We start from the raw sequence: 27,918 nt of genomic DNA, 5'->3' as shown, positions 1-27,918 counted from the left end.
AGTGCTTGTCATTTTTCCCTACCTTGTAAATAAGTGATTACTGTGATCAAAATAACTAAGCAACCTATCCTTTTAAGTGACTAATACAAGACAATAATTTATATGTGTGAGGTTTATGGAAGTGATGGACCTCTTTTAGAAGCTCTCACAGAGTAGTAACTTTTTTCTGTTTGTTTTAAAAATACCAGAGCATCAAAAATAATACAATGAAGCCTGAAGAATGGCCCCACATCCCACTCTGCACCCCAGGGTCAAGCTGTGGAGCAGGGATGCCCTGCCATTCTTACCACCCAACTGCTGCTGAAGCTAGCCTGTCACCAGCGATTCCAGGCACGCTACTTCTCCCTCACGAGACCACAAACCCCTTTAAGATTTCGGTGGCCTGGAGGGTGATGCAATACATCAAAGCCTTGCTCTAACACAGCATCCAGCAGCTCAGCCTCCCTGACCTGGAGAAAGCATGGGAGCTTCAGGCTTTGCCCAGACCTCATAATGCATCCAAGACCGGTGTGGTGGGTTGATGAGGGAGGTGAGGACATGCTCACCTGCCTCCTAAGAGGAAGCGGGTGATTCGGAGAAAACTTGTAACAATTCTGCACGAAAGTGCGAGCTTCAGTCGGAAGAAATAGCCTCTGGTACTACAAAAAGAGGTATTATCTCGTTAAATAATGGTTTAGTCACTTGTTTTGCATTATTTATCCTGCAAGGGAATGCTTCTGGCTAGCCTGAAAAAGTATCTGTTAACACCAACAAATATCAATAACCTCCTTTTCTCGGTAGTTCAGAAAAATCTATTTGCCACTGCTGTCCCAGATAACTTCCTCTCCCAATTGTCCCAATTTGATTTCTATGTTCAGTTTTAGGATTATTCTTGAGACAGAGCTGACATTGTCACTAATTGAACTATGGCATATAGATTCGTTCCTACAATTTGCTTGTCTAAGTATTTATACAAGGAGTTACTACCCCAATGAGTTTTATTATGTTCCTCCTGAACTAACTTCCAGAGTTGGTTATAGGGAGTTAGTATTTGCCCATCAGGTATCTGAACCCAACCCTTTGTTTTCCTGTCCTTTCAGATCTTCAATCAACTTTTTATCCTCTTTTGAATATCTAGGTTTAGATTTCCCAATTGTTATTTTGCCATCAGGGATTAAGGACATGATTTTAGATTGTTCAGCTGCTCGTTTGGCTTCAAAATTGGCCAAATTATTTCCAATTTCCTGATCAGAGTCACCATGTTGATGCCCTCGACAATACATAATAGCTACTTTCTCAGGTAGTGTCCTGGGTTCAGCAGTAGCTGTCATTTTTCTCCTTCTTGGTAGCTGGTGCAGAGCTGTGTTTTGACTTTTGGCCTGGGAACAGAGCTGATAACACTGATGTTTTGGTCTGGCCAAGGACTTTGTGAGCCTCATGCTCTGCCAGGGAGGAGGGGTAAGCCGGGAGGAAGCAGAGACAGGACACCTGACCTAAACTGAACAAAGAAGTATTCCATACCACAGCATGTCATGCCCAGGATGCAACTGAGAGTTACCCGGAAGGGCTGGTAGACTGCGGGGTTGGAGGAGGTATCGGTCGGTGCTTGGTCGGGCTGGGGGGGGGGGGGCAAGTTATTGGTCGGCTGGTGGTGAGGTGTTGTATTCTCTTCCCTTGCTATTTCCTTTATCATTATTATTATTGGTGGCAGCAGTAGTGATTTGTGTTATACCTTAGTTACTAAACTGTTCTTATCTCAACCCGTGGGAGTTGCATTCTTTTGATTCTCCTCTCTGTCCCTCCGGGAGTAGGGGGAGGGAAAGAAGGGGAGGAGTGAGTGAACGAGCTGTCTGGCTGGGTTTAAACCTCGACAGGTAGCTGAACAGCTTCCAGTAGTCGCACAATTTCTGTGGCATGTTTAGTCTGTTTCCCTTGTGTGTTCAAAAGTGTGTTCTTTCCAGATGGCACCATGTGCATGGACCACACCAAATGCGTATTTAGAATCAGTCCAAATATTTATCCTTTTGTCTTTAGCCAATTACAGGGCTCTCGCTCAGCATCTTCCAGAGGTTTTTCTTTCAAGTCTGGTCGGCTCAAATATACAGTCTCTACAGTGGCCAAGCAGTCGTGTGTTAGTAGTTCTGTTGGTTGTTCCTGCAAAAAGGATGCTGGATTCACAACATTAGTGACTACAATTTCCATATCATCGTGTTCCACAAGGGTGGCCTGGTATTTTAAAAAACGTGAAGGAGATAACCAGTGGGCTCCTTTCTGCTCCAGCACTGCTGATACAACATGGGACACCAGCACAGTAATCTTTTGTCCCAAGGTGAATTTGCGAGCCTCTTCAGTATTCATGACAACTACCACCACAGCTCTTAGGCATCTTGGCCATCCTTTGCTCGCTTCATGCAGCTGTTTTGGAAAATATGCCACTACCCTTTTATGGGGTTCTAGTTTCTGAGCGAGGCCCCCCCAAAGCTATTCCCTGTTCTTGATAGGAATATAGCCAAAAGGATTTAGTCACATCCGGAAGTCACAGAGCTGCAGCTCTCATTAGCTCTGTTTTTAAATTTCTAAAAGCCCCCCTCTGCTGAATCAGTCCATTCTAAAGAGGATTTCCTTTCAGCAGTTCATATAGTGGTCTTACCAGAACACCATAATCATGCATCCAAAGTCAGCATCATCCAGTCATTCCCAGGAATGTCTGGAGCTCCTTGATGGTCGACGGTCATGAAGTTTGACAAACAGCTTCTTTTCTAGCGGTTCCAAGTTCTCTCTGTCCTCCTGTTATTTCATATCCTAGGTAGGAAACTCAGGTTTGAATTTGTTGGGCCTTTTGTCTGGATCCCCGATAACCATTCAGTCCCAGAAAATTCAATAATCCCACCATTCACTGGACACATTCTTCCTTTGTTTCTGTGGCAGTTAATAGGTCATCCACATATTGTAACAGAGTCCCCGACTGAGTGGGTGGTTTCCATGATTCTAGTCCCAGTGCTAACTGATTTTTAAAAAATCGTTGGACTGGTTTTAAACCGTTGAGGTAATACCGTCCAGGTTATTTGGGTTTTCCTTCCTGTGTCAAGATTTTCCCATTCAAAAGCAAATAAATTCTCGTTTTCTTTGGCCAATGGTAAGCAAAAGAAAGCGTCCTTTAAATCCAAGAGGGCAAACCAATTCTGATTATTATTCAATTTAGTCAATAAGGTATACGTATTAGCTATTACTGGACAAATATACTCTGCAAATTTGTTGATTGCTCTGAGATCTTGGACCAATCCGCAACTTTATTTCTTAGATGGCAGGATAGGAGTATTATATTCCAATTCACATTCCATTAATAATCTATATTTTAAAATTTATCAATGATTTTTTTTAATTCCCTTTGATCCTCCAATTTTAAGGGATATTGCTTTATTCTAATTGGGCAGGCCCCCCTTTTTTATTTCTACTTTAACAGGCAAAGCATTTTTCGCCTTACCTGGAACTTCAGAAGCCCATACTCCCAGATATACCTGATTAAGGATTCCTTCTATTTCAGGGAGGTCCTCCTGTTTGCTTTACTGTAGAATTAAAGATAAACTCAAAAAAGTTTTTTTAATTCTAAATTCCATTTTGCCTTCTTTAAATGTTGCTTCTCACCCTAATAAAGATTTTGGAGAATTTGGCATGCATAAAAATTTATGCATTCCTATTTGTTTTCCCAATTTGTACTTTAAGGGTTTCAGAAAGATTGCCTCTTCTTTTTTTTCTTTTTTTTTTCCCCTTTTTTTATCTTTTTTTTTTTTTTGCTTGCTGGCCAGTAGCTCCCACATCTGTAACAAATTCTTTTCCCTCTGATTTAACGCTGAATAAGTTGCTCCTGTATCCACTAAAAATTCCGTTGCCCCTGTATCCACTAAATTTCCACTTTATTTCCTCTAGTGATACAAGGGGTGCACAAAATTACAAAATGGAATATATAAACCTTTAGAATATGTTTTAAGTAATGTCAAATTTGATGGCTTTGTAACAGTAGCAATGGAAAATTACTGAGGTGCATGATGCACAGAAAAAAAAAAAAAGTTGAGTACAACTAGAGAATATACTGAGAATTCTTGTACAAGATAAACCATTGTAGTTGACGTAGTTTTAGGCCCTATGACCTTAGTACAAAATGAATGTAAGAAAAACAGTCTAGAAGAACAGGATGCACGGATAAGAAATATCTGAGAATGGCAGGTGTCCAGGATGGGCTGCAGTTAAACTAACTGATAAGTAGAAGGACAGGAGGATTGTTGTGTCTGTGGTGTTAACGAACTAATTAAGCTGGTATAAGCATCTACTGTGCGTGCTTCAACAGCTGCCAGAAGTGATGAAGATTGTTGGAAGAAGGAAACGACCCTCAGAGACCACCACTACTATTTTGTAAGCATGCGGGGAACTTTCTGGAAAATAATGTAATCCATACGTAGCCTCATGAATATGTGTATATGCCCAGGGACTATATAAGGAAGGCTTGTGTAGCAATACAGGGTCACACGTTAGGAGGAGCTATCCCCTGTGCCTCCTGGCGCCACAATAAAGAATACCTCTTGTCCTTGTCCTCTTGAAAACTTTGTTGGCAAGTTTGTTCCTGGAGTTTTCTCCAAATCACTCGTCCCTAGTTTTAATTTAACCAGTGGATCTGCTAGGGTAGATTCCCCAGTCTAGTTCCAATTCAGTCACTGGAGCCACCCCATGGCACTTCCCCCAGGGCAGTCTCACTTCCAACATCCAAACTCCCCACAGCACCCACACCGATTGGGTCCCACAGGAGAAGAATCCACTTCCCCACCTCTGCCCAACATCCCCCCACCTCTGCCTCCCCAGCACTCATACATGCTCAAACACAGGAGCTGCGCAAGCTCCCCTCCTTTCTCCCTTGGTTTTCCTTAACTTCAAAAATCTTTCGCCAGTATCACAGTCTGAACAACATCTCTCCAGCTTAGCTTTCAGTTTTTTCCTGTCCTTTTACAAAGCCAAATTAAGGGATCTGGAGGAGCTATATTAATTTTGCATTCTGTCTGTCACTCCGGGTGGTTTCTTAAAGTGAAAAACATATCTGCATACAATACTTCATCCCATTTTCCTTGCCACCTCAAAACCAACGTTAACTGTAAAAATGTATCATAGTTCAAAGTTCCATTTTTAGGCCATTTTTCCTGATCTTCCAAAGTATACAAAGGCCACCATTGGTTACAATATTTTATCAACGTTTTCTCATTTACCGAGCCCCCAGGAAACCCTCCCAGTTCTTTCCAATGTGCCAAAATGCACCCTTAAAGGACTCTTTTTCATGATCTCTTCACTCTGTCGATTTCCCATTATCAGTCTCACGTTCACACACACACACACACACGGGATCCCACAGACACACTCCACACAGTTGCAACACTTGAGAGAGAGACTAAAAATCTGTCAAACAAACAATTGATAACACAGTTATACCAGCCTGTCAGCAGTACCAAAATCACATGACCAAAATCATCACTATAACAAGCCACGACATAAGTCAAATACCAATAAAATCCAAAACTGTTTCTACAAGACCCCCACTGCATCTTGTAGGACTCAAACCACAAGATGCCCCCTGCTTCTTGAGGGTGTATACCAAACAGATGCTACCAGCTAGGTATACGCCTTTACCTACGAGATTTCCTATCTTGATTTATGGAAGGCTTCCAAACCTTGTGTACGCTTACCAAAATAATTTAGTCTTTATGTAATATGCCCCCTGCACCTTACAGACTATACAAAAGAAAATAATACCTTTTATGAAGATGGTCCTTGTCTGCTCCCACAGTAATCCAAATGAGTCGAGAGCTCCCCTCCGGGAAAAGTTCCCGATGGCCCTAGGGAGCCCTGTCCTCAGCGGGTCTTGCAGCTGAGCAAAGAGTGTCCCATCTGGGGTGTCAAATTGGTTTGGAGAAAACTCCAGGAACAAACTCGCCAACAAAGTTTGCAAGTTGACAAGCAGGTATTCTTTATTGCAGCACCAGGAGACACAGGGGATAGCTCCTCCTAACGTGTATCCCCCTATTGTCACACAAGCTGTCCTTATACAGTCTCTGGGCATACATACATATTCATGAGGCTACACATGAATTACATCATTTTCCAGAAAGTTTCCCACATGCATACAAAAACGTTATGGTGGTCTCTGAGGGTCGTTTCCTTCTCCCAACAATCTTCATTACTTCTGGCAGTCTTTGAAGCACCAGCTTAATTAACATTACAGACATAGCAATCATCCTGGCCTTCTACTTATCAGTTAGTTTAACTGCTTCCATCCTGGACATCTGCTGGTCCAGGATACTCCCCAGTAGATGTTTGCACCAGCTTAATGTGTTCATTAACACCACAAACATATCAATCATCCTGCCCTTCTACTTATCAGTTAGTTTAACTGTGCCCATCCTGAACATAGAATCATAGAATCATAGATTAATTAGGGTTGGAAAGGACCTTAAGATCATCTAGTTCCAACCCCCCTGACGTGGGCAGGGACACCTTACCCTAAATCATATCACCCAAGGCCTCGTCCAACCTGGTCTTGAACACTGCCAGGGATGGAGCATTCACAGCCTCCCTGGGCAACCTATTCCAGTGCCTCACCACCCTAACAGGAAAGAATTTCCTCCTTATATCCAATCTAAACTTCCTCTGTTTAAGTTTTAACCCGTTACCCCTTGTCCTATCACTACAGTGTCTAATGAAGAGTCCCTGTCCAGCATCCCTATAGGCCCCCTTCAGATACTGGAAGGCTGCTATGAGGTCTCCACGCAGCCTTCTCTTCTCCAGGCTGAACAGCCCCAGCTTCCTCAGCCTATCTTCATACAGGAGGTACTCCAGTCCCCTGATCATCCTCATGGCCCTACCCATCTATCTATCTATATAGATTCCTTCCTACAATTTGTTTGTCTAAGTATTTATACAAGGAGTTACTACCCTAATGAGTTTTATCATGTTCCTCCTGAACTAGCTTCCAGAGTTGATTATAGGGAGTTACAATTCTCCCATCAGGTATCTGAACCACACCCTCTTTGTTTTCCTGTCCTTTGAGAAATTCAATCAGTTTTCTGTCCTCCTTTGAATATCTAGGTTTAGATTTCTCAAGTGTTAGTTTGCCATCAGGGATTAATGGAATGATTTTAGATTGTTCAGCTTATCGTTTGGCTTCAGAATCGGCCTAATTATTTCCAGTTTCCTGATGAAAGTCTCCTTGTTGATGCCCTCGACAGTACATAATAGCTACTTCCTCAGGTAGCTGAACAGCTTCCAGTAGTCGTAGAATTTCTGTTGCATGTTTAATCTGTTTTAGGTCCTTAGGACCTTAGTACAAAAAGTGTAAGAAAAGCAGAATAGAAAAACAGGACTTGGGGATGGGTAGTATCTGGGACTAGCAGATGTCCAGAAGTTATGATTGATAAGCGAATAGACTCCACAGCTAGTTAAAGTTGTAAAGTAGGTATGCTTTACTCAGCACTGAGGCACATGGGGGATGGCTCCTCCAAAAGCATGCGCACCTCAGCGTCGTTTCCCCTTTACATTTACCCTCTAAAGTTATACATATGCATGAGGTTGTATAACACGCCTATACATATTCATGTCCTATCCTCGCGTCGTATTATAATGAGCTAAAAGGTCCTTTACGCTTGCGCAGTGCCTCCTGGTGGTCGTGGGTGAGGGTCTCAAGATGAAGTAAACGAGTCTTCCTCGAGCCTGAACTTTTCAACCCTAGTCCTTACGCATGCTCCCTGGAGGCTTGGTTATTGTCCAAACTGCAGAGCCAATTTCAGCCGGCCTGGACGTCCAAAGGACGTGAACCAAGTCACGGTCCCTACCTCTTAACAATAGCTATGTCCTTATATCTTGTTCTAGCACACACGGCGAGTGCGATAAGCATGAATGAGCAGTAACATTGTTAGGGAAGTGGCTTAACAGTAACCCCCCTGTACATTGGTTAACCCTTTGCATCATGAAGATTCTTGGGAGAAGTAAACAACCCTCAAAGACCACCATCACATTTTTGTATTCATGCGGGAAACTTTCAGGAAAATTATGTAATTCACGTGTAGCCTCATGAATATGTATGTATGCCCAGGGACTATATAAGGATGGCTTAAGTAGCAATTCGGGGATGCATGTTAGGAGGAGCTAACCCCCGTGTCTCCCAGTTCCACAATAAAGAATACCTGCTTGTCAACTTGAAACTTTGTTGGCGAGTTTGTTCCTGGAGTTTTCTCCAAATCAATTTATAATTAAAATTTCCCTGCTAAATTGAATGGTTTTGTAAAAGCATTATCGTTCCTCTGGGCTCCATGTCCTGCAGCATTCTGCAAAAGGGTAGCAGGAGGAAATTTTGACACAGAACAATTTTCCTCCTGCTGGAAAAAGGCAGATTTCTGCTCCTCGGGGACACAGCAGAGAGAGAATAAAAATAAAACCCAACCAAAACAAAACCCAAGCCCCAGCTGTAATCTACAAGGCCACATTTCACATCTCTTTTTGCAATGTTAAATTTTATAAAAGAGATGTGGATAACACAATCAAATTACTTTTATTTTTGGAGGGTTATAAATTTAAAAGTAAGGCTGGTGCACAATGGAGCTGGAACACTGAAACTTAGTTTCAAAAAACCCAACCTGCTACTTACTTACAGCAAATGTTGCTCCACTGAAAAAAAAAAAAAAAAAAAGAGCGTGGATATTTTTAGGCAGTTCTGAGTTTTGAAAGTTACCAGAATGATTAACTCCAGATGGTCCCAAAAGAACCACAGAAAAGAAAACCCACCAAGTTTGGGAAAGGTCAGTCCTCCCCACAGTTGTTCCACAGACCCAGAAATTCTTGATCTATATTAACACCATAAATTAGATGGGTAACTCTATTCCAGTGATGCGAGGAACAGTAACGGACTAAGGAAAGGGTTAAGAGTTTTCTTCAAACTATGTATTGATTGTCTTAACTTAGTAGAGGGAACAGGTATGTTCTTGTTAGTCTTGTAGTTAAACTATAACCCTAAATAGAACAGGCAACTGAAACACATTTAAAATCAGGGACCCTTTTCCCTCAAGAAGATGAATGTCTGACAGGAACCTGTTTCAACTAGTCTCTAAAAGACTTGAGGTTGCCAGCTGGGGAAACTGTGCCAAGGGTGAAAAGTGCACAGCGAGGAAGACTGCTTACTTCATCCAGAAGACCCTGGCCCAAGACCACCAGATGGCAGTGCACAGGCGCAGAGGGGAGGGCAATGGTATTAATGAGTTCTTGGAACTAATTGTAATAATCTCCTCCTATGCTTGTGAAATCTGATGAATACGTATGTTTGTGTGTAATAAATATCCAGCTTGTTGAGCTCTCGGTGTGCGAGTTAGAAGGAGCAATCCCCCTTGCACCCGGCGCCGCAATAAACATAGCTGCTTTATAACTCTTTGTGAGTTATGAAAATCACCAGAAACTCCAACAACTCTCCATGCTGCTGTTCATACCCTCTTGTTTGCAGGCTTCAGAAGATAATAAACGAGCCAAGATGTCAGCATATCTTCCCACTCCCTCAGGTCTCTGTGAGAGACTGATCTGAAATCAGACTCCACTGTTCATTGTCTCAAAGAATGGTATGAGAAGCTGAGATGGAATTCCACCAATCCATTGTCTCAGAGATGGGTAGGAGGAGTTAAGACTCCAATGTCCATTGCCTCAGAGAAGGGTGTGAGGAGCTGGAATGGGACTCCACCGTCCATTGCCTGGGGGATACTGTCCTGGGTTCAGCAGTAGGAGTCATTTTTCTCCTTCTTAGTAGCTGGTGCAGCGCTGTGGTTTTGACTTTCGGCCTGGGAACAGAGCTGATAACACCAATGTTTTTAGTTACTGCTCAAATGTTTAGTTTGACCAAGGACTTTCTGAGCCTCATGCTCTGCCAGGGAGGAGGGAAAGCCGGGAGGAAGCAGAGACAGGACACCTGACCCAAACTGACCAAAGAAGTATTCCATACCACCGCACGTCATGCCCAGGATGTAACTGGGAGTTACCCGGAAGGGCACTCACTGCTCGGTCGGGCTCATTTCGGCAGGTGGTATCATATTCTCTTCCCTTGTTATTTCCCTTATCATTATTATTATTGGTGGTAGCAGTAGTGATTTGTGTTATACCTTAGTTGTTATCTCAACCCATGGGAGTTACATTCTTTCGATTCTCCTCCGGGAGGGGGGGAGGGGGGGAAGGGAAGAAAAGGGGGGGAGTGAGAGAGTGACTGCGACAGATGCGCGGGAAAGAGCTGAGGTCAGACTCTTCCACCCATTACCTCGAGGACTGGTGTGAGGAATTGCTGCCCATTATCCCAAGAATTGCTGCAGACATGCACAGTTAAAGAGGTGGCTGCAAGACCAGGGAAACTGGTCTACCAGGAACGTGTAATATGTGACATGAAGAACAGAGGTACTTCCCCCAACTCATTATAAAAGGGGAAAAAGGTAATCATGAAAGGGGGCCATTCCATGAGGATGACTCCAGAAGGACACCTCCGTGAGGACACTCTCTAACAATGATTACTATGGACCCTGAGGGACATCCCCCATGAGACATCGCCATGAGGGCAACTTCATCAGGACACCTCCAAGGGTACCTTCAAGGGGACAGGTCCAGAAGGACACCTTTGGGAGGACACCCACCTCCGACAACTACTATGGACTCTTGTGGGACACTCTGCTCGGATACCGACTATGAACCCTGAAGGACTCCCACCACCTCCGACAATGATGACAGATCCCAGGACACCACTGGATCCACAGTGGTGACTCTCTCTCTCTCTGCACCCTGAATTCTTGTTTAATTTTCATCCTTTTATCCAATCTGTCCTATTGCTATTCCCTTTATTACAATAATTTCCCTTATTTATAGAAATTGTCTTTTGTCAATAAACCAACTGATCGATTACGGTACTTGACCTCTTTTGCATCTTAATTTCACTCTTGGGATCAAGAACAAAACAGGATCTGACACTTGGGTTTTCTCCAATCAGGCCTTGACGGTCTCTTCATTAGAGAAAGGCTCCTGACATGCCCTCACAATGCCTGTTCTGATTTGGTGCTCGGGGGCAGGCAGAGAACCAGTCAAGGATTCAATTAGTGGCCCACCTTCAGTTTGTTTTTCATAAGCCTCACTTGAAAATCAAGGTCAGCAAGGCTGTGATGTGCTGTGACTACAAATGTTCATGCTGCCCAAGAATCTCTAATTGCTTCCTTGTGCTAAGCACAAGGCAGCTGGTGCCTCCTCCCTTTGTCTGGAAGCACTCTGGGGCAGACTCCCTTTATCTTCTGGCCTCTGTGCTTCAGCATCTCCCCACCATGTCTAGGGCCCTTTGGCAAACATCTCCAAGACATACTACAGCAGCAACAGCCTCTGCGACCCAATGGAGGTCCAACAAGCATATCATGGGAGGAGGGAGGTTGAAAACATGCAGGTTGAACCCGCAGCTCAGAAGGACTCAGGTGTGAAGTTGCAAAAATCAAGTAGAAACAAGGACTGTGCTGGCAGGAGAGTAGCTTTCACCCATGCCTCACAACAGCAAACATGAACACCCTGGTCTCCCAGGTTCTCCTGGCACAGGCAAGGATACAGAAAAAGGTTGAACACCAAGACCAGCCATGATGGGACCAGAGAGGAATCCACTCACTCCTTGTCCCTCATACTGGGAGAACTAAGACTGCCAGCCTGGTGAAGGGGACAAAGGATACACTTTTCACACCTAGTCGTTACGCATGCTCCCTGGAGGCTTGGTTATTGTCCAAACCGCAGAGCCAATTTCAGCCGGCCTGGGCGCCCAAAGGACGTGAACCAAGTCACGGTTCTGATGAAATCCATCCATGTGTCCTGAAGGAGCTGGCAAATGAAGTTGATGAGCCACTGTCCATCATATTTGAAAAAGCATGGCAGTCAGGTGAAGTTCCCGATGACTGGAAAAAGGGAAATATAACCCCCATTTTCAAGAAGGGGAAAATGGATGACCCAGGGAATTACAGACCAGTCAGTCTCACCTCTGGGCCTGGCAAAATCTTGGAGCAGATTCTCCTGGAAGGCATGCTAAGGCACATGAAAAACAACAAGGTGCTTGGTGACAGCCAGCATGGCTTCACTAAGGGAAAGTCCTGCCTGACCCATTTGGTGGCCTTCTATGATGGGCTACAGAACTGATGGACAGGGGTAGAGCAGTTGATGTCATCTACCTGGACTTGTGTAAAGCATTTGACACTGTCCCACACAACATCCTTGTCTCTAAATTGGAGAGACATCAATTCGATGGATGGACCACTCCGTGGGTAAAGAACTGCCTGGATGGCCGCACACAAAGAGTTGTGGTCAATGGCTCAATGTCTGGCTGGAGACCAGTAACGAATGGTATCCCTCGGCGATTGGTGTTGGTACAGGTCTTGTTCAACATCTTCGTCGCTGACATGGACAGTGGGATTGAGTGCGCCCTCAGCAAGTTTGCCGATGACACCAAGCTGTGTGGATCGGTTGATATGCTGGAGGGAAGGAATGCCATCCAGAGGGACCTCGACACACTTTTGAGGGGGGCTGATGCCAACCTTATGAAGTTTAACCATAACAAGTGCAAGGTCCTACACTTGGGTCAGAGCAATCCCAGGCACAGCTACAGGTTGGGCAGAGAAGAGATTCAGAGAAGCCCTGCGGAGAAGGACTTGGGGGTGTAAGGGTGGTGAGTCACTGGAATGGGTTGCCCAAGGAAGTGGTGAATGCTCCATCACCAGAGGTGTTCAAGGCCAGGTTGGTCAGAGGCTTGGGTGACATGGTTTAGTGTGAGGTGTCCCTGTCCATGGCAGGGGGTTGGAACTAGATGATCTTAAGGTCTTTTCCAACACTAACTATTCTATGATTCTAAGTTCCACGGTGTCATCAGCAGGCAGCAATCCAAGGCTGCACACTCTCTCTCCTGCTCTGAAAGACTGTTACAGGAGATGGAGCCTGACATCATGGACCAGATGGACTCAGCAGCTTTATAGGGATTGGTCCATGCACTAAGGAATGATATCTCTTTCTTTGTGCATGTGTGGATTTATATATATATATATATATATATATATATATGAGGCAAGAGTGATGGTATATTGGAAAATGTGGGATCTGAGCATGACGTGAATGGTATGGAATAAGGGGTGGATACTCTCCTGGGTTCAGCAGTAGCAGTTATTTTTCTCCTTCTTAGTAGCTGGTGCAGTGCTGTGGTTTTGACATTCATCCTGGGAACAGCGCTGATAACGCCAATGTTTTTCGTTGTTGCTAAGTAATGTTTACTCCTATCGAGAACTTTCTGAGTCTCATGCTCTGCCAGGGAGGAGTGGAAGCCGGGAGGGAGCAGAAACAGGACGCCTGACCCAAACTAACCAAAGAGGTATTCCATACCACAGCACGTCATGCCCAGTATGGGAGCAGTTACCCGGAAGGGCTAGATCGCTTCTCAGGTCGGGCTGGGTATCGGTCGGCAGGTGGTGAGTGGTTGTATTCTCTTCCCTTGTTATTTCCCTTAGCATCATTATTATTGGTGGTAGCTGTAGTGGTTTTGTGTTATACCTAAGTTACTGGACTGTTCTTACCTCAACCCGTGGGAGTTACATTCTTTCGATTCTCCACCCCATCCCTCCGGGAGCGGGGGAAAGAAGAAGGGGGGGGGGAGTGAGCGAACGTTTGCGTGGCTCTGAGTTCCCGGCTGGGCTTAAACCACGGCTGTTGGGGTACCATATGTCTGCCAGAGAGTTATGAAATCTAACCATAAAAGGAGACAAATAAATACTAGGAAGGGGCGTACAAAATCGAGTAGGGGGTGATATAACCAGAGGTGGGACAGTTAGCGTGTAGGTTATATGCGTCAGATAGGCTGCAGACCTTTGAGTACCCAACCAATGGGAAAACAAGGGAGGGAACATGGAGGTGGGATAGGAGACAGAAATCAAAGTTCTGCTTTTGCTGGGTGTGCCTACTTGCTAGGACATCCATTTTTGTAAAACCGCTATTAAATATCTGCTTCACTGCTGTGTCTATCCTGAACTTTTACAATAAGTTTTTTGTCTAGAGACCATTTCTCACAGCATCTTCCTCCAGGAACTGCTCTTCCCCTGTCAGCAGTGCTTAACCCCTCTTCTACTCCGATCCTGACCCTCAAAATTGCACAGGTTTCTCATGCTGAGTCTCCTGCTCTCTCTGCAGATGTAGCTGTGATTGGGCCTCCAGACACGGTCTGGGGCCAGCCAGTCAGCACTGTTGTGCAACTGCGCAAGGGTGAGATGCTCTCTGTGAAGGACCTGAAGGACTGAGCCAGGTAAGATGCCATGGGGCAGTGCATGTGAGAAGCATAGCATGAGGAGAGCAGGCTCAAAGCCTGCAGCATCTTCAACAGGGACACATCAATGGAGGGGTGAAAGGGTGGCCAGCAGTGCTGTAGTGCCTCAGGCTCTGGGGGTGGAAGACCACAGTTCCAACCAGGAAGTCACTAAGCATGCAAGATAAGGGAAGTAAATAGGCCTCTCACCCCAAAAGTGCCTTGATAAACAACATGCATGGTGCAGTCAAGTGGCTCTTACCCTGCAGCCCTGAGCCTGAGCCCAGCCACCAACAGACAGCACAGAGCAAGCACTGGGGCAGAAGAAGCTTCATGTTTTCTCAGTTTTTCTCCAATGCTGCTGCAACCAACTCCCTCCTTGCCTTCCTACCTGCTGGAAGCCAGGCCAGCCCCAGCAAACACCAGAGACCTCTCCCATGGGGTTTGGAGATGGGGGAAGACAGCAAAGCTCACAGACCCTGCCTGGAGTCATCACACTGCTAATGAGCATGACACAAAGCAGCCACCTGCAAGGTTTCAGCATGAAAACCTTCACCTCCTCATTCACATTAGTCAGAGAGCAGCCAGTGCTGAGGTCTCAGACATCACCCATGGGAGCGTAAGCAGGCAGGATCCAGGAAGCAGAATCACTGTGTTTATCACTAATATTCCATTAGCAAAATATTTAATAGCAGATCCTCTTCCTGGTGACTCCCTCCTTCAGGCTGCAGATATTATTGGTGATATTTTGCAAGTGGCAGGAGCACTTGTTTCATCAAGGGCTGTGCAACAGCCTATTAAAGATTTCCCTGGATTTGCAAAAATCACAGTTGGGGGACTGCAAGGAAGATGATAGCTGGCCGCTGCTGCTCTGATTAAACAGTTACATAGTGGGGGAAGAGAAGCAAACAAAGGAAGAAGGAAGGAGATATAAATACATATGAGAATGTGATATACTGAGTTGACTAAGTAACTGGATGTGATCAATGAGAAGCAGTTTATACAGTAATGAAAGCAGCCTGGGTAACAAAATGGAGAAACTTGAATTACTTGGGCAGGACACTGAAGAGATGAGAGGAACATGCTGAAACAGAAATCATAACTGGAATATACACGACTGCAGCACTGTGAGGGCTTTGGAAGAGTTTCTGGAAGAAGCAGAGGCAAATGGAAAATAGGAAAAAATGCAGTGTGAGTTTACCAAAGGTGGATTGTGCCAGAAAACCTGAGGACTGATGTTCCAGATAGAAGAAAAGCAGCAAATCTAGTTCAGGCTCCCTTCAACATACCTACTCTGCCTGCCTGGGAGATGTCTATTGACAGGAGAGATCATGGGGCTAAGGGCAATATTCCTGAGGTGAGCAAAGACCCAGGCAGAGGTGACAAAGCCCAAAGCATCTGTCGTGGTTTAAACCCAGTCAGGTAACTCGTTCACTCACCCCCCCCCTTCTTTCCCTCCCCCTACTCCCAGAGGGACAGAGAGGAGAATCGAAAAGAATGCAACTCCCACGGGTTGAGATAAAAACAGTTTAGTAACTAAGGTATAACACAGATCACTACTGCTACCACCAATGATAATAATGATAAAGGAAATAACAAGGGAAGAGAATACAACACCTCAGCACCAGCTGACCGATAACTCGCCCCCCAGCCCGACCTAGCTCCGACCGATACCTCCTCCAACCCTGCAGTCTCCCAGCCCTTCCAGCTAACTCCCAGTTACATCCTGGGCATGACGTGCTGTGGTATGGAATACCTCTTTGGTCAGTTTCGGTCAGCTGTCCTGTCTCTGCTTCCTCCCGGCTTCCCCTCCTCCCTGGCAGAGCATGAGGCTCACAAAGTCCTTGGCCAAACCAAAACATCGCTATCAGTTCTGTTCCCAGGCCGAAAGTCAAAACACTGCACCGCACCTGCTACCTAGAAGGAGAAACATGACTGCTACTGCTGAACCCAGGACAGCATCCCACAAGCCAGCCATCCCATGGTAGCCAGCCAGCCTCGTCAACTAATCTTCAGCTCTCTGTCAACTTGAATTTCACCCTAAGTTCCAAGTAACAGTTTGACCCTGAATCAGTGACTTGCTGTCCTGATGAAGGCAACCTGTGAGGCTTCAGCACTACACAGCATGTCCTGCACCCACAGCAGCAAGCTGCTGATGGGAGATGGAACTGGTATGTTGGAGGTAAGGTTCACCATCAAGAGACCTGTGGGAGGCAGCAGTATATGAGGTTGGGATGCAGCACAGACAAGAAAACAGATGAAAAAATGTACCATTGGGAGGAGGTGTTCTGGAAGTGTAGGAGCATTGAGGACAAATAACAAACTGTTTTAAGCTGAAGTCTGATCAGGATAGAAAAGGAAGAAACCAGGGTGGCTGCCTGAGACGAACAGAGACAGGATTCCCTGGGCCAGGCAGTCATATCCCCACCAGCATCCATACTGTCTATTTCCAGGAATGCCAGCCATGCCTGGCACGTGCCTACCTCTAGCCTCAGGAGCTACACATGGTACATTTGCACCAGCTGTTTCAAAATACATGGGTGGATGAAACAGAGGCGACAACCACACACAAGAGGTACATATGCAACATCACCTCCATGAAGGATCTGGCCCAGAGAGGTGGACCCAAGTCCACAGCACCCACCCTCACCAATGGCACAGCACCCATGGGCAGCAGCAAGGAAGCACCCAGGAAACCTCCAAGACAAACCTGGCAGCTCAGTAGTGATCAAGCACCTCCCCACTGGTTCACTGGATGAATGTGAGCAAAGTGGAGCCATTCCTGGTCCCCTCCACAGGGGCATCAACAGCCAAGGCCTCTGGTCATAACAAAGGGTGACAGTGGCAGCTGCCCCCGATGCCCACAGCCCTGTGAGGGTGCTGGCAACCAGCAGTGAGCTGCTAGCAGATGGCAAAGACACAGGGAGCACAGGGAGGAGGGACCAGGAGACGCTGGTGGCTTTCAGAAGGGATGGCCACAGCCAATTCGGTTCCCATCCAGGACAACAGCTTGCATATGGATAAACAACAAGCTAATTGCAACCTTTGGAAGGGGGGAGAAAAGCCCATGGCTGCAACGTCCTCCTGCTGCCAGCTCCTGTAACCCATACATCCCACACAGCTCCCTTTGTCAGTCTCAGCATGAGAAGATTACTTGCCATAAAAGCCCTGGCTAGAGCACTTCACTATATACAGCTGTGAAAACATTAATCTATTGATAGACCCCTATTGTCAGGGACTGGGGGTTCGCTTTTGTGTGAGTGAGCAATTTGGAAAAAGAAAAGAAGAAAAAAAAAATCCAATAAAAATGACAACCAAAAAAATCTACCAACCAACCAACAAACAAAGAAGGAGAGATACAATACCCAACAGCTTGCAGGGTTTCCAGGCATCTGCCAGTTGGGAAGCTAAGCGTATGAAATATGCACTGCACTGAACAAACTGAAATGTTCTGATTAGTAGAAATCTCCAGGATCTCGGCAACAAAGTTTTGACAAGCAGGTATTCTTTACTGCGGCTCCGGGAGACATGGGGGATCACTCCTCCAAGCATGTCTCCTCCAAGCATCAACCAGGCTGTGATTAAATTGTCCTCAAACATACATATTCTTTAGATTACATACGTTACATCATACTTTTAGAGAATGCTTCCTGTATGCACACAAAAATGTGGTAGTGGGCTTTCAGACCCCTAGTGGTTATTTCTTCATCATTTTGTTTTAGGATCTTTGTCATATCAGTCATCTCAGTAACCACCAGGCGTTTCTGGCAAAGCTTATCTTAGTAATTTCCTTTTCTTTATAGTTGCTAAGGAAGCCTAACATCCTTGAGGTTACTCATTTACAACCCTATTCTTCAATCAACCCCATTCTTCAATCCCCCCTTTTCTTGTCCTATTGCAAATTCTTTTGCAACTGAGTTATTTTATTCTTATTTAAAGTTTCCTGAAGTATTTCCCTGCTTCTACTTGTTGCTTAATTTTTTTTCTCTTCCATTCATCATTGTTCATCATGGATTGTGTGCAACACCAAAAGGAGCATTGGACTGTGTCCTGGGTTCAGCAGTAGCAGTCATTTTTCTCCTTCACGGTAGCTGGTGCAGTGCTGTGTTTTGACTTCCAGCCTGGGAACAGTGCTGGTGATACCGATGTTTTCGGTTGTTGCTAAGTGATGTTTACCCTGACCAAGGACTTTGTGAGGCTCATGCTCTGCCAGGGAGGAGGGGAAGCCGTTCACAACCCCCCTTCTTTCCCCGCTCCCTGCAGGATGGTAAGGAGAATCAAAACAATGCTGTGACCTGGCTGTGCCAAGTTTTCTCCTTGGGGGCCAGGACGGTGGTCCCCCCACTTTGGAGCTGCCATCTGTGCTAGACCCCATAACTCCCACCTCCACTCCCCCACCACTGTTCATCCCTATAGATAGGACCTGTTAATTAGAAGCCTCATTAAAGGTATGGTGCCCCAGAGCCCAGGCTGGGAGCCAAGATGGACAAAGATGGGTTTTGGTGACCTGGTGCCACTGAATGAACCTGTAGACCTGCTCCATCCCCTCACCACTGGATGCAGCCATGGGACACTAACACAGCCTGAACCTCAGGGATGGATGGAGGTTCCAAGGCCATGGGTTGTTCTCACCCTGCCCTGCATCTGTCAGGGGCACGAAAGGGTGCTGCATACATCCCCCTGTGGCTCCAGCATTTGGCACCTTGCTGCTTGGCTCTGCGCTCCCGGCTGCTCAGGTCTTACCATCACTGAGTCTGGCAGTGACAAGGCACTGCCCAGACCCCCATGGCAGGTCCCCCATCACAACCCCTCACCTTCACCATAGCCCCGAGCTCCCGTGGCCTCCCGGGTAAGGGGAGGTGTCTCTCCTAGGAGGGGCCGTCTCTCCTAGGGAGGGCAGAGGGAGAGCTGGAGGCTATGGGGCAGCTCCTGTCACAACCTCAGAACAAACCCCTTGTCCTGCCCAGCCCTGGCAGGCAGCTCCCCAGGGACCTCCAGCTCAGCCACCCCCAGCCCTGCTCCCCTGCCCCGGGCACAGCTCACACAGGGGACTTGGGGCACCCTGGTGCACCTTGGCACCCAGTGGTATAGCCAAGATAGGTGCAGATGCAGGTGGGTGCAGACATGGGGTAAGGCCTGATGCTGCTCAGGTCTGCTCCATCCCTGGGAGAGGACAGCACATGTCCCAAGGGCCAGGACGAAGATGCACCCTGACAGTGATGCATGAAGCTGGGGGGTGTGTGGGTGTGGGTATGTGTGTGTAAGCTGCATGCCCATCTCCCTGCCCCCCTCCCAGCCCCCATCTCCCTGGCCCCAACCCTGATCCCCACAGCTCCAGACCCCCATGACACCCCCTAATTCCCTGATCCCCCCAGTCCCTCACAGCCCCTACACCCATGCGAGCCCCCACATCTCCCTGACCCCCACTGCAGCCCCCCATAGCTCCTGCTCCCCCAGTCTCTGTTCCTAATCTTCTCCCTCACAGCCCCCAGCTCCACTTCAGCATCCCAAGTTCCCTGTCTCCCCCAGTGCCCCAGATCTGTGCCCCAGCCATGCCACCCCTGCAGCCAATCCCTGACCCTTCCACCCTTGCATGTCACAGCCCAGCCACAGCATGGGGCCATACCCAGGGCACCACCGGTGTTGCTTGTGGGATGCCCCTCACCATCACATCATGATGTCAGGGGACTACTGACACGAAGCTCCCAGGGGAGCTGAGTGACATCTTCTTCTCCATAACCAACCCCATCAGGGGGCCCCAGCCCTGTGCACCCCAGCCCTGTGCACCCCAGCACTATGCAAGTCCCTGCTCACTACCCCAGCATTGCAGCCCACTCGGGAGGTTTCGGGGTCACCAGCAGCACCGTGTCCCCCTGCAGGGTTCCAGCACAGCACAGCCCAGCTGAGTGCTGCAGTCCCAGGCAGCCCCCAGGCCTGGCAGCAGCATGAGAATCCATGGTGAGTGAGGAAGGCCTGGGTGGTCCCCCCCATCAGCATCTCAGAGAACCGCAAGCTCATCCCCCACTTCCAGGTGCAGGTAGGCAGGGAGCCCACCACCTTCTCTTCCAGGCACTGGGGTAGGGGACACCCTGGGCAAGGGGATTGCATGGGGGCACCCAAGGAGTGGAGACTCAGGGCAGAGGGATCCCAGGCGGAGGACAGACTCCCCAGCCCCAGGACCGCCAGCCCTGCTTTCCCCAGATCAAGTCAGACAAGCAACAACCCGGGGGGGGGGGGGGGGGGGGGGGAATCTACAGCATCAAGGGGCCTGGGGTGGACAAAGGAGCCCCTGGGCATCTTCTCCACTGACAAGTTGAAGGTGTTCCTCAACGCCATGCTGGACCAGGAGAACAACTGCTTCTGGGTAAGGATGCTGCCCGCCCACTCGCAGACCCCTCTCCAGCCCCTGAGTCAGACCCAACCCACCCACTCTGTGCCCACAGCTGAAAGCCTTTGCACTGGACCCGAGTGGCGTGATGCTGGAGGACCCCACCGACCTGGAGATCATTGTGGTGGACCAGAACAACTACCGGCCACTCTTCCAGCAGGATGTCTTCACGGGGTGCATGGTGGAGGGAGCTGAGCCAGGTGGGTCCAGCCAGGGGGTGCCAAGGCAGGGAGGGCTGAGCCAGCCCCAATGCTGGCACCTACTGGGGTGCTCCTGTGCCCACAGGGACCTGCATGATGACGGCGGATGCCACTGGTGCTGATGACCCTGACATGGACAACACGGTGCTTTGGTACTCCATCCTGAAGCAGAATGCTAGGGGCATGTTCAGCATCAATGCCACCACTGGTGAGATCTGCACTGTATGGCCCGGCCCTGTAGTGGGCACAGGGTCACAGGCAGCACTGGGGCGGCGCCGTGACTGGGGACTGGGAGCTGCTGGAACCACAACTCCAGCCATGAGGAGACCCAGGCATGGGGACGCGGTGGGTGGCCTCTGGGGGACCTTTGGGCTCCCAGGGTGGCTGGAGGGGCTCAGCACCAGCCCCCCTCTTTTCCTGCAGACCATTAGGGTGTACAACCTGATGCTGCAGGCAGCTGATATGTCTGGGGATGGGCTCACCACCACTGCCATGGCTGTCATCTACCTAGAGGACATAAACAACAACCCTCCTGAGTTCACCAAAAAGAGGTAGTGGCTGGGGTGGGGTAACCTGCAGGGGGCAGCAGCATCCCAAGGGGTCAGACACCATCCCCACACCGCTCTCCCCCAGTTCTCCATGAAGGTGGAGGAGCAGGCAGTTGGTGTGGATGTGGGCAAAATTTTTGTGCATGCTCGCCCAACTAGCTGGCCAAATTCACCATCCTGGAGGGCAACCCTAAGGGTGCCTTCACCACCCGCACTGCCCCCTATACCAGCAATGGTGCGTTCTTCATAACCAAGGTGGGTGCAGGACAGCTGTGTGGGTCGGGGAGGGAGGTACCATGGCCCCTCTTGGCAGCTGCTGGATCACAAGGTGCAGGACTGCTTCAAGCTGACAGTGTTGGTGCAGAACAAGTGGCCACTGGAGCCCACGGCCCCCACCAGGCCCTCCGCACTGGCCACTGTGTGGGTGTGGGACGTCAGTGAGGTGCCTGTCTTTCATAAGAACACCTTGGCAGGTCAGCATGCTGGAGGGGACCCCCCCAGGAACCCCCGTCACCATCTATACCACCAGTAACCCTGACACACGCCAGCTCCAGACCCTCATGTGAGCCCCAAGCCATGGGTTTTGGCACCCGGTCCCCTTGTATCACCTCCCGCACCCAATGCATTTGGGCATTTGCGGGTGTTTTGGGGGGGTGACATCATGCACCCCCCCTGCACCCACAGCTAGACACTGCTCTATGACCCAGCAGACTGGCTGCAGCTTTACCCCCACACTGGCACTATCGGCACCAAGCAGGAGCTGCTGCACCACTCGACCTTCCTGCAGGGTGGTTGGTATATCACTCTGGTCCTTGCCTGTGATGAAGGTGAGCAGCCCCCTCCCGCCCTGTCCCCCGCTCTGTCCATTGCCTCCTGACACCTGGGGTCTGTGTCCCCAGTTGAGCCCCTGGTCTCCGCCACTGGCACCCTCTCCATCAAGATCCTGGAAGTGAATGACCACACTCCAGTGATGCAGCTGCCAGCTGTGCTGCTCTGCAGGTGGCCAGGCCATAGTGGGATCCTGCTCCTGGGGCCATGGACGATGACTGGTCTCCCCACGGTGCTTCCTTCCACTTTCAGCTCAGCCCTCAGCACCTGCAGCTTGCCCACAACTGGAACATCACCTGCTTCAGTGGTGAGGGCTGGCCGGGGATGGAGGCCTGCTGCATAGGGCAGCTGGGGACCCCCGCTTAGCCCCACACCTCACCTGCAGTGACCCATGAAGTGCTGGCTGTGCTGGCAGAGCTGCCTGAAGGGTTCTACTCACTCCCCCTGCTGCTGCGGGACTTGGGGACACCCCCCCCCACACACACACACCCTACACACACACCCCCCCGCAGGAGCAGCAGCAGTTGTTGAACATCTCCATGTGCAACTGTGGCCAGGAGGGCACCTGTGAGGAGAGTGTCCTGGCTGCCATCACTACAGGGGTCAGCATCACCCTTGGGGCCCTTCTGATCATCCTTAGCAGCAGCATTCTCCTCCTTGGTGAGCGAGACACCCCCCTACCCCTCCAACCTTCCCCCACCCGGCACCCCAGCCCTGTGCTTTACCATGCAGTGCTGGCCCTGGCCACCCATCCTGAACCCCACCATCATGCTCCATCACCTCATCCCCCACTCATCACCCCATCCTGGTCCTGGCCACTCCAGCTTCTCCCTACCCACATCCTTTATCACCCCATCCTGGTCCAGAACAACCCAACCTATCCCTACCCACATCTCCCATCACCCCATCCTAGTCCAGAACACCCCATACTACTCATTGCCACCCAGAAACCCCTTCCAAGACACCCGAACCATTTCCCTCATTGCCTATCCCACCCCATCATCCCCCAAATCCCTACCTGCAACCCTATCCCAATCTCCCAGTCCCGCCAGCACCCCCATAGCCCCATGTCCCACCATCCCCAGCCCCCCCAGCCCGTGTATCCCCGGCACCCACTGGCACTGTGCCCGCAGTGCTGGTGGGGCTGGGGGCCGTGTGGTTGCACAGGCACCAGCAGGCTCTGTGCAAGGGGCTGCTGCAGTGATCACAGGACAACATGCACGACAATATCCTCACCTATGATGAGCAGGGTGGGGGTGAGGAGGATCAGGTGAGCAGGACCCAAGGAGAAGTCCCAGGGTGGGGGGTGTCCATCCCAGCTGCACACCCCTGACCTCCTCCATCTCCACAGGATGCCTACAACATCAACCAGCTCTGGCACCCTGAGCTCTTCTTGCCCTGGGTCAAGCCACCTGCAGGTGTGCAGGGACTCCCCACTCAGCTCTGCCACCCCCCTGGCCCCCTGAAAGCTGCCCAGCAGCCCCTCTGACATTGAGGACTTCATCAATGAGGTGGGGATGGGGCCCAGCACCCCAACTTGCCCCGTGTCCCCCATCCCCAGCAGGGCTGATGGTGCCTCCCTGTCCCCACAGGGGCTGGAGGCAGCCAACAGCGACCCCAGCATGCCCCCCTACAACACGGCCCTCATCTATGTGAGATATATAGGAATGATTCGTGTCAGCAACTTAGGAGTCCTTGTCATCATTGTACTTTGAGTGGAATCGAAAATCCTTGAAATCATTGTATCATGTGTAGAATGTATAAGAATGATTAGATTTTCCTGTCAATACAATGAAGAAAGAGAAGAAACAAAGGAATAATCCTTCTTAATCAAACGATTTGTTACTTTAAGGGGTACTTTGTTTAACTGCTTGAATGCCTTAAGGGGGTTAGGTAATCAAGAGATACATCCTGTCACAGGATGAGGTGAAACTTGTGTATTGAATAAGTAACTATATAAGAAATAAATTCCTTTAGGGGGGCTAAGATGGTGGTTAAGCTTGTGATAGAAATCCCCTGTTAATGCATTACCAAGGAATTCAATAACTTTTTAAGAAGTTTCTTCACCCGAAGATAAGACCCCAGCAACAGGAGGAGAACAATGAAAAGGAACCACGTCGATATTCGGGTGAAGGAGATGACAGGATTGGCTGAAACCCAAGACTGAGGAGTATAAGAGACTGTACCCCAGAAATCTCGGTGTGAGTCTTGGGTGGAACGGAGACTCCCCGGCGCACCCAGCGCTGCTTGCTTATTGCCTCTTGATATTAATCAATTGTAATAAAAAAATTAATTAAATCAGATCATGGTCAAGGTGAAATTTTTATAACATCTATGACTATGAGGGCTCAGGCTCCAGCCACAGCCCCCTCAGCTCCATTGTCTCCAGCCTGGTGGATGAGGACCAGGACTACCACTACATGAGTGAATGGGGGACATGCTTCTGGCACCTGGCCAACCTCTATGGATAGCAGTGTGATTGGGAGGGCTAGGGAGGGAGGTTGCCCTACTGACCTCAGGGTGGCTGAGACGGGGAACCAGCAGTGTGGGGGGCTTGCACATTTATGGACACAGGATGCCCAGCTGCAGCATCTTTGCATATGGACATGCACAAGATGCAGGGGCTTTGCACACACATGTCCACCAAGATAGACCTTATCATGGGGGTCTGCATGCCTGCACACACCATGGACCCCATGCCCAGCAAACCCCAGGAAAGCAGAGGCTGGGGACACAGGCAGCCCTGTTGGAGGGAATGCCCCAGGGACAAGCTCCATAGAGCTGGGGAACCCGGGTCACCCCCATAAAAAAGATCCCAGAGAAGAGGGCCGGTGGCAGGGGCACCATGTGGGACCCCGAACTCACCAGCTGCCCATAGAAACAAGGCACTTCTTTTATTGGCAGCCTGCAAGCCACTGCCGAAAGCACCCTGGGGGCATCACCCCCACCCCAGGACTCCCAGCACAGCTCCTCCTAGGGGAGGATCTGGCCCCACTGTGGGGTGTGTGTGCTGCTCCCCCTATCCCTGCCATTGCACATGTCCTGGTGCACCCCATCGTCCCCACAAGCACCCACCGATGGGGGTCACAGCACCATGCTCAGCCCCCCCAGCAGTGGAGAAACCCTGGTGTGGGGTGGGGGGCACGGCTATATCTCGTGGGGGGTGGCCAGGGAGCCCAGCATCCTCTCGGTGGAGGCGGTGAGGTGGGTGTAGTCATGGGGGATGCCACAGGGGATGAGCAGGGGCATGTGGTCCTTGTGGGACAGCCAGTGGAAGGGGGGGGGACCAGCACTGGCTCTTGCTATCCTGCAGGGATTGGGGCAGGCTGCAGCCCTGGGTTTCTGGCAGCAGTATGATGCTAAGGATGCCAAAGAAGGTGAAGACAACATGGTGCGAGAAGCTGTTGGGGATGGCAGTGATGGGGGCCAATGCCTTGCTCATGAAACTGGCTCCCACGACCAGGCCCAGCCCAGCACCCTTGCAGAGGAAATGCGCTCAGAGGGGACCCAGGAAACACTGCCTAGGTCATCCCAGGGTAGCGTGGGGAGGGTGGTTGCTCCCCACTTACCTGACCACAGTGAGGAAGTCCTTGCTGGCAAAGAAGATGCTGAACATGGTGATGGCATGGGATGCGGTGATGCCAACCACGGACGAGGTCAGGATGATGAGGTCCAGCAGGTCTGGGTGAGGGGGAAAAGCACCATCAGGGGTCAAATCTTGCACAAAACCACCCCAAGCATTGTGTTCCTAACCCCAGCCAGGAGAGCAGGGATACCCAGTCCATCCTCACACTGGATGAGGGCCAGCAGCAGGAGGGAGGAGATGCCTGTGAAGATGGTGCAGAGCAGAAGGATAGCATGGTGCTCAAAGCGCTCAGCTGTCAAGAAGAAGAGTCAGGCAGTCTCCTTGGTGCCCACCAGTACTAAGTAGCAGGAAAAGAAGTAGGTTGGGGGGGGGGGGGGGGGGCAGGCTGCAGGTGAAGCAGTGGTGGATGCCAGAGCTGATGAACCTGTGGGACAGCAGGATCAGGGGGCTGTGGCAGGACCATCCCCCCCAGCACCCCCTTTCCTGCTCACATTGTGAAGCCGAGGATGACACTTTTCTTCCAGATGACCCTGGTGCTGAAGATCTTGCAGAGGGCATGGTACCAGGGCTGCGGAGGCCCCCTCAGACAGGGTTTCCAGCTTTTCACGGACAGGGGGACCCAAGTTAGAACTGTCACCATCCCACCACCACAGCTTTAGGGAGGGGGCCTGGTGCCTGTGTTTCCCTCAGCAGCCCCCACCATGCACCCAGGTGGAGGCTTTCCTGTGGCAGGAGCTGTCGTCAGAGCTGGAGCCATTGCCTTTGGCCCGTACTTTCAGGGTCTCTCTGGCCCTCTCCAGCTGCTGTGTAGCCAGCAGACAGCGTGGTGACTCTAGCAGCAGTGCTGGGCCACTGGGACACGAGTGTTTGTGTTACAGGGCCCCCCAAGGGCCTGACACCCCTCCGGTACTGATCTCCCCTTCCTGGCTTCAAAGGGATGCTGCCCAGAAACCAAGTTCAAACCTGATCAAACATTTAACCGGGAGGAGGCCGGTGGCGGGCAGGGAGTAGTGCCAGCCGCATGTGCAGGGCCCGGTGCCGTTGGGCCGGCCGGTGACGCGGTACTGGTAGAGGTGGCAGGGTTTCCAGCCGCCGCAGAGGCGCGGGACGGAGACGCAGAGCAGGGCGGCCCCCGCCAGGCGGCGCAGCGGCGACAAGAGTGCATCATCGGGGCAGCAGTGGTGTTGGGGGGGCGGTGCCCAGCGCCCAGCCCCGCCCCAGCGCCAAGCACGGCGTCCACTCCCCTGCCGCCCGCCGGTCCCGCGACCGACACCCCCCGACGGCATCTCTCTCCGCGACCGACAGACTGAGATTGGGATCGGGCTCCGGTTTCGCCGCCAGGTAGGGGCGGAATCGGGGCCGCCCGAACACCGCGGGGACAGCCCCGCCCGGCCCCAGCCCCGCCCACCTTGGACCGACACACCCCCGTCCCCGGGGCTCTGCCTTTCGCCAGTCAGCCCTGTAAGCTTCGGGTTCACCCCACACCGGTTCAACCCCCAAGACCAGTCCAGCCCCCAGCTCGGTTCGCCCCCGTCCAAGCCCGGTTCGCCACTCAACCCCCCATCCTGGTCCAGTTCGTCCCCGTAACCCGCTTTGCCCCCTCCCAGATGGATTTATCTCCTCCCAGACAACCTGATTCACCCTCCCAAGCCCGATTTGCCCCCCCCCCCTCCTCCCCAAGCCCGGTTCACTCCCCCCCAACTTCATGGTGCTCCAGGCCCAGGCACCCCCTTGGTTGGTGCTGGGGGTCCTGGGGTGCAGCCGGGGATGCCAGGGCTTGGCTTTGAGCACCCACAGATGCACACAGGTCCCCTTAAACCTCAAAGGTGTCTATAAGGTTGTTCCAGAAATGAGTCCGATTTTCTGACTCAGCTCTCGCTGGGGTGCCATGTTGCCAGTGCAGCAGCCCAGATGGGTTTACCTCCATGTTGCCAGTTGCTCTGCTTCCATTGCTGCAACCACCCCCACAGGGCATTTGCCATCATCCACGAGTCAATATAGAGATAAAGTACTGGCCAATTTTCTCGTTCAGC

At 50.2% G+C, this 27,918-nt stretch overlaps 2 pseudogenes; one reads left to right on the top strand and one right to left on the bottom strand.

The window, feature by feature from the left end:
• The first annotated feature begins 11,410 nt into the window (after window positions 1–11,410).
• LOC130609902 (cadherin-15-like) lies at window positions 11,411–24,770 on the top strand (annotated as a pseudogene).
• Window positions 24,771–25,184: 414 nt separating this feature from the next.
• On the bottom strand, window positions 25,185–26,844 carry LOC130609903 (putative solute carrier family 22 member 31; annotated as a pseudogene).
• Between the last annotated feature and the right edge of the window lie 1,074 nt (window positions 26,845–27,918).

The sequence above is a fragment of the Pezoporus wallicus genome, unplaced genomic scaffold (genome assembly GCF_028554395.1).
Source record: "Pezoporus wallicus isolate ANWC-B61680 ecotype Strahan unplaced genomic scaffold, APGP_CSIRO_Pwel_v1 contig_8159, whole genome shotgun sequence".
NCBI classification, from domain to species: domain Eukaryota; kingdom Metazoa; phylum Chordata; class Aves; order Psittaciformes; family Psittacidae; genus Pezoporus; species Pezoporus wallicus.
The sequence above is the reverse complement of the archived record's forward strand: the minus strand, read 5'-3'. Positions and strand labels throughout refer to the sequence as shown.